Below are 7,500 nucleotides of genomic sequence, written 5' to 3'. Positions count from 1 at the left end.
CGGGTAGACCTGGTGTCCCTCCCTGCCGGCCGGCCGGGTAGACCTGGTGTCCCTCCCGGCCGGGTAGACCTGGTGTCCCTCCCGGCCGGGTAGACCTGGTGTCCCTCCCGCGGGCGGCCTCCAGCCCAAGTCCGGCCGGCCGGGTAGACCTGGTGTCCCTCCCTGCCGGCCGGCCGGGTAGACCTGGTGTCCCTCCCGGCCGGGTAGACCTGGTGTCCCTCCCGGCCGGGTAGACCTGGTGTCCCTCCCGCGGGCGGCCTCCAGCCCAAGTCCGGCCGGCCGGGTAGACCTGGTGTCCCTCCCGGCCGGGTAGACCTGGTGTCCTTCCCGGCCGGCCGGCCGGGTAGACCTGGTGTCCCTCCCGGCCGGGTAGACCTGGTGTCCCTCCCGGCCGGCCGGCCGGGTAGACCTGGTGTCCCTCCCGGCCGGCCGGCCGGGTAGACCTGCCGGCCCGCAACCGGCCTGGTACCCACGTCGTACTGGCGGGGTGGATGCGGGCTCCCCAGATTTAAGCGTACGTGCTTCTCTCGGCGAGGTGCAGGGCTGCCGGTTGGCGGCGGTGGGGGTGAGAGGAGCGTGTCATTTCGGTTTTTTACCCTCCGCTCGTCCGAGATTGCAGCGCCTGTAATACAAGGCATGAAGCTGCAACCTCCCGCCCCGTGCCGTCGTCGTCTTTTCTGGGTTGCGATCGCAGCCACCACAGAAACGGGAAAAGAGAGATGAAAAGGAAAAATTAGTTGTTTTTTTTTTTTCTACAGCCGCCTCCCCCTGCGGTGCTCACGCCGCTGCCCTGCCCGGACCCGCTGGCCGCCGTGCGACCGCTGGCATCGACCGGTGTCTGCGTCCGCGTGGGGTCCCAGCACGGCCGGGTCTCTGGCCGGCATTCCCGCCACCCCCTCCCGGCAGCCCCCGCGCTCCCCGCCGCCTGCCCCTTGTGACGTCACAAGTAGCCGAGGAGGGGTAACAGGGCGCTTCCGGGCCCGGGCTCCCGAGCTGCCTGTGACGTCACGCCGTGCCCGAGCGGGCCCTGGCTTGAAGCAGGCGGCGGCTCGGGATGACACGGGCACCCGCGTAGCTCCAAGGCAGGGAGCAGGCCGTGGCCTGAGCCTCTCGCGGCGAAGTCACGCCTGGACTAGGACGTGATGGGCCTGGGCCGGGCCGTGGCTGGTGGGCTCTCACGCGAGGGGGTCTCCTGCAGCTTTCGAGCCGGTAGGCAGGCCAGCGGCGAGGCGAGGCCTGGCTTATGCAGCGCCCCTCGTGATCTCACCTTCAACTGGGGAGGCGACGGGGCCAGCGCAGCTGCCGGCTAGCGTACGGACGCGAGGGTCGGAACCGGCAGGGAAGAGTTCGGCTGAGACGGGATCGAACGCGGACCTGAAAACACGCGACGAGAATCACGAACGGAGAGGTCAAGCGGAAGCCTGACCAGCGCTAGGGCATCGATTCAGAAACGGTTCAGGAGCTCACGCTCTGCCCACGCACGTGCGCCCGCCTGCCCCGCACCCCCACAAGCTGCCCGGCCCGAAGCCGTCTGCCTGGGGCTGCCCGCGCGCGCACGCGTATACGGCCGCCCCCCCATCCCGCCAAAGCCGCCCCACCCGCCACGTGCTTCTCCGTGAGACCGGCGGCGCCCCCCCAACACCGCCGCTTGGCCCGCGACGAGCCCGCCCCCCCCCCCCCCCCCCCCAACCCTCCCGCCACCAGGTTCACCGTGACACCGGCCGCCCCCCCCACCCCCCAGCCCACCCACCCCCCCCCGCCACCCCCCGCCCCATCCCACCCCCCCACCCCCCGCCCCCGCCACCCCCGGGGTTCGCGAGGAGACCGGCCGCCCCCTACCTCCGGCCCGCTTTCCACCAGCAGCAGCACATTGGCCGCTCCAGGGAAGGAAGGCGGGAGACCTTAGGACCCAGCGGCGTCGCCGCCGCCGCCTCCGTGCCGGGGGGCCCGGAGGGGCCTCCCGCCGGCGGCGGCGATGATGGGTGGCGCGTGTTTTGGACGCTGAGCCCCCGCAGCTGCCGAGTCCCTGCCGCGCCGTGCCCGCGGCCCGGCTCCCCGCCTTCCTCAGTCGGTCGCTCGGCCGCCCGCCCTCCTGCCCGCCTGCTCCGTTCCCGCCCCGGGTTGAAAGCCAAACGAACGCCGAAGGGGTGGGAGGGAGAGCAGCGACGGGGCGGGGGTGTGTGTGTAACAACAGAAACCGCTCCCCACCAACACCACCCCCCCACCACCCCCCCCCCCCCCCCGCCCCCCCACCGCCGCAACGAGCTCTGTCGACCCCCCTGCCGACCCCCCCCCAACCCCCACCCCTCCCGCCACCAGGTCCACCGTGACACCGGCCGCCCCCTGCCACCCCCGGGGTTCGCGAGGAGACCGGCCGCCCCCTACCTCCGGCCCGCTTTCCACCAGCAGCAGCACATTGGCCGCTCCAGGGAAGGAAGGCGGGAGACCTTAGGACCCAGCGGCGTCGCCGCCGCCGCCTCCGTGCCGGGGGGCCCGGAGGGGCCTCCCGCCGGCGGCGGCGATGATGGGTGGCGCGTGTTTTGGACGCTGAGCCCCCGCAGCTGCCGAGTCCCTGCCGCGCCGTGCCCGCGGCCCGGCTCCCCGCCTTCCTCAGTCGGTCGCTCGGCCGCCCGCCCTCCTGCCCGCCTGCTCCGTTCCCGCCGCGGGTTGAAAGCCAAACGAACGCCGAAGGGGTGGGAGGGAGAGCAGCGAGGGCGGGTGGTGGTGGTGGTGGTGGTGTAACAGAAACCGCCCCCGATCCCCCACCCCCCAGCCGTAGTGCTCCGCGGCGCCGAGGAGGCTGCGGTCGGTTGGCGGCCGCACCCACCGCCCTGCAGCTCCGGAGTTGCAGCGGTGGGGCGGGGACCAACGGCTCTTCGGGCGCGCGGGCGACGGTGGGGGTCGGGGGGCTGGGGGGGGTGGGGGGCTGGGGGTGTCTGTGTGTGTGCGCGTGCGTGTGTCTGTGTCTGTGTGTGCGTGTGTGTGTGTGTGTGCGCGCGCCTGTGTCTCTCTCTCTCGCGCGCGCGCTCTCTCTCTCTCTCTCTCTCTCTGTGTCTCTGCGTGTGTGTCCGAGCGCGTGTGTGTCGCGGCGGGGGGGGGGGGGGGGGGGGGGGAACAAACAACAAAACAACAATCCGAACAACACACACACACACACACACACACACGCGCACACACCCCCCATTCCCACACATAAAGCCCGGGAGCCCCCTTCCCACCCCCCCACCCCAACCCCGTCGAAAAAAACCTAAACGCGAATGCCAGCGAGCGCCTGGCAACGCCGGGACCCGGACCCGGACCCGGACCCGGACCCGGACCCGGACCCGGTGAAGGGCGCCCGGTGCCCACGCCTCTGCGGCACAGCGAAAGGCGGGGGGAAAGAAACAAAATAAAAACACACACACGCACCCCCCCCCACACCCCCCCTCCCCCGAGACTAAAGCTAAACCCACGCTGCGAAACCAACAGCTGAAGCCGAGGACCGCCCGGCAGCGCCGGGACCCCGACCCGGCGAAAAGCGCCCGGTTCCCGATGCGAACTCGCTCCAGCGAGACGGGCGTCTCCGTTGGGGGTGAGGTGCGGGGAACGTCGCCGCTTCTGCCGGGTCCCCTGGCAGCCGCGGGAAGCGGGGGGGGGGAGTGGCGGGCGGCGCCGTGCGGCGCGGAGTGGCGCGGCGCAGAGGGGCTGACTGGCGGCCGAGGGGGCGGGCAGCGAATGATGCCAGCGACTGCATGGCAGCCAACGGGTCGGGGCGGGGGGGTGGGGGGGCTGGTGCTGCGTGCACATGAGAGCGCGGCGGGGCGCGGGGGTGCGGGGGTGCGTTAAGAAAAAAAATTTCCCTTTTCATTTATTTTTTTTCGGATTTCATTGGCATCTATCGAAACAAAAATGTCTCGCACGACGCGGCCGCCAGGTCTACCCGCCTCCGGGGCGTGAAGCGGCCGACAGGTCTGCCCGCCTCCGGGGCGTGAGGCGGCCGTCAGGTCTACCCGCCTCCGCGGCGTGAGGCGGCCGTCAGGTCTACCCGCCTCCGCGGCGTGTGGCGGCCGTCAGGTCTACCCGCCTCCGGGGCGTGTGGCGGCCGTCAGGTCTACCCGCCTCCGGGGCGTGAGGCGGCCGTCAGGTCTACCCGCCTCCGGGGCGTGAGGCGGCCGTCAGGTCTACCCGCCTCCGGGGCGTGAGGCGGCCGTCAGGTCTACCCGCCTCCGGGGCGTGAGGCGGCCGTCAGGTCTACCCGCCTCCGCGGCGTGAGGCGGCCGTCAGGTCTACCCGCCTCCGGGGCGTGAGGCGGCCGTCAGGTCTACCCGCCTCCGGGGCGTGAGGCGGCCGTCAGGTCTACCCGCCTCCGGGGCGTGTGGCGGCCGTCAGGTCTACCCGCCTCCGGGGCGTGAGGCGGCCGTCAGGTCTACCCGCCTCCGGGGCGCGACGCGGCCGTCAGGTCTACCCGCCTCCGGGGCGTGAGGCGGCCGTCAGGTCTACCCGCCTCCGGGGCGTGAGGCGGCCGTCAGGTCTACCCGCCTCCGCGGCGTGAGGCGGCCGTCAGGTCTACCCGCCTCCGGGGCGTGAGGCGGCCGTCAGGTCTACCCGCCTCCGGGGCGTGAGGCGGCCGTCAGGTCTACCCGCCTCCGGGGCGTGTGGCGGCCGTCAGGTCTACCCGCCTCCGGGGCGTGAGGCGGCCGTCAGGTCTACCCGCCTCCGGGGCGCGACGCGGCCGTCAGGTCTACCCGCCTCCGGGGCGTGTGGCGGCCGTCAGGTCTACCCGCCTCCGGGGCGTGAGGCGGCCGTCAGGTCTACCCGCCTCCGGGGCGTGAGGCGGCCGTCAGGTCTACCCGCTTCCGGGGCGTGAGGCGGCCGTCAGGTCTACCCGCCTCCGGGGCGTGAGGCGGCCGTCAGGTCTACCCGCTTCCGCGGCGTGAGGCGGCCGTCAGGTCTACCCGCCTCCGGGGCGTGAGGCGGCCGTCAGGTCTACCCGCCTCCGGGGCGTGAGGCGGCCGTCAGGTCTACCCGCCTCCGGGGCGTGAGGCGGCCGTCAGGTCTACCCGCCTCCGGGGCGTGAGGCGGCCGTCAGGTCTACCCGCTTCCGCGGCGTGAGGCGGCCGTCAGGTCTACCCGCCTCCGGGGCGTGTGGCGGCCGTCAGGTCTACCCGCCTCCGCGGCGTGTGGCGGCCGTCAGGTCTACCCGCCTCCGGGGCGTGAGGCGGCCGTCAGGTCTACCCGCCTCCGGGGCGTGAGGCGGCCGTCAGGTCTACCCACCTCCGAGGCGACCGGCGGTGGCCGCTAGGTGTACCCGGCTCCACGTTGCCGGCGGCCGGCTCAGCGTCCGTCGAAAGGGCTGCCAGGTCTACCCGGCTCCTTCGGGACTTAGAGCGCGGGCAGACCTGTTGGCTCCGGCAGTTCCTCCAAGGGGTCGCTGTTTCGCGCTGCCTCCAGTTAGGTCATCGTAAGAGTCGGCGTCTCTGCAGCGCCTCCCCCGCTGGCAGGCAGACACTGCCTTTAAGCGCCCCTTTCCGGCGCGGACCCATATTCTCCTTATATAGGGGCACGAGGCGTCTCTGCTCCAGACAAGCGCCACCGAGCGAGGGCACGCGGCTTAGCCGGCCAAGTGGAATGCTGGGCGGCCGCAGACGGTGGTTTCCCCCGGGGAATTGGGCACGGTTCTCAAGCCGGTGCTCTGTCAGGCGAGCGTGCACGGAACCGAGAGCACCCAGAGAGATGCCGAACGGCACGAAGCCGGGCGGCGTTGGGGCGGTCGCTGCCGAGTGGTGAGAAAAGGACGGGCAGAGGTGCACGGGAGAGGCCGAAGACCGGTGGCCGGAGGCGGCTGGCGGCACTTGAACGCTGGATACTGGGGGGGGGAGCCGAGCTGTGAGACTACCGTGGGTGGTTACCCCCGTCCCCCCCCCGGTCCCCCGAGAGCCCGATGATGGCGGAGGGGGGGAGCGCCGGTATGTGTGTTGACACAGCGGTGCTCCGTACGGTTCCAGCCCGTCGGGGGCTGTTGCCCAGCTCCTTGAGGGGGCCTTGGGGATGGGACGAGAGGTGGCGGCGGCGGCACCTGCTCCCTTTGTTTGCCGGCCTTAAGCCGGAGCCCGTGGCATGGGCACGCCACGGTTTTGGCTGGTCGCGGTGGCCGGCAGCTTGGATGCAGACGGCCCGGGGGGGGTGTGTCTCGAGCCACCGGTGGGTGGCCCCCCCCCCCCGGCCCCCCGAGAGCCCGACGATGGTAAGGCGAGAGGCGGCGGCGCCTCCCTGGTTCTTGGTTTACTCCTTTCGTTGCCGGTATCGTATGCCATACGTGCGGGGCGGCCTGTGGTGTCCGGCCGGCTCTCGGCGTCCCTGGTTTCTACCGGCCGGGCTCGGTGAAGGGAGGTCTGCACGGTGCTGTGAGCGAAGGCTAGTCGACTCCTCGGGTCCTTTGCTCTCTCGGCCCTAAGCCGGAGCCCGTGACATGGGCACAGCACGGTACGTTTTTGGCCGCCGGTGTTGGCTGGCAGCCGGGTGCAGATGGCCGTGGTGGGGTGTCTCGAGCCTTCAGCGGCTACCCCCCCCCACCACTCTGGTCCCCTGAGAAGCTGGATGATGGTAAGGCGAGGCGGCGGCGCCTCGGTCCTCTTTTCCGCTTTCTTTTTTTCCTGGTGCAGATGCCATACGTGGGGCGGCCTGCGGTGTCCGGTCTGCTCCTGGCGTCCCTGGTTTGTACCAGCCGGGCTCAGTGAAGGGGAGGTCTGCACGGTGCTGTGAGCGAGGTTGGTCGGCGCCTCGGTTCCTTTGCTCTCTGGCCCTAAGCCGGAGCCCGCGATGCGGGTACAGCACGTTTTTTTGTTTTTGGCCGGTGGTGGTGTCCGGCAGCCGGATGCAGATGGCCGGCGGGGTGTCCTGAGCCTTCAGCGGCTTTCCCCCGGCCCCCCGCCTGAGCTGTTCCACACCTGGCTTTTTCTCTCCGGGGTAACCTGTTCCCTGCGTTTGTTGGGCAAAGGCCGGTGGCCGGCGGCGGCCGCCGGCACTTGAACGCTGGAAGACCGGCGGAGTCGAGCCTGTCGCGGCTTTACCCCGGTCCAGCCGAGTCGGCTGAAGGGAATCCTTGTGCGTGGCGGGTGGGTGGCGGCGGTGGCGGGGCACATCCCGCGCACCCGGTCCCCCACCCCCTCGACTGGTACCGGTACGGAGGCGTAGCCTACTGAGGCTGGCCTCGGGCACGTCGGACAGGCTTCGCGGCGAGCCGGCTCTGCCGGTGTTGAAGCCGCCGGAGCACCTGTCACGGATGTCGCCCCTGCTCGCTCGCACGCAGAGCCCCGCGTCGTCCGCCCGCCCGCTTGCGGGTGGCCGAGGGCAGGCGCGCGGTGGCTGTCGCTGTCCCAGGACCCGTGGCCGTTGTGGCCTTCGCTGATCGATGAGGCACTTGGGGTCGCGTCGGAAAGGGCCCCCGGCGGGCCGGCTCTGCTGTACTCCCCGTAATAGGGAGCCGCGGTGGCGTCCGGTGTTCAGGCAGGGCGGTCTCCT

Source organism: Athene noctua, unplaced genomic scaffold (genome assembly GCF_965140245.1).
Source record: "Athene noctua unplaced genomic scaffold, bAthNoc1.hap1.1 HAP1_HAP1_scaffold_212, whole genome shotgun sequence".
Lineage (NCBI taxonomy): Eukaryota > Metazoa > Chordata > Aves > Strigiformes > Strigidae > Athene > Athene noctua.
Note: the sequence above shows the minus strand (reverse complement) of the source record.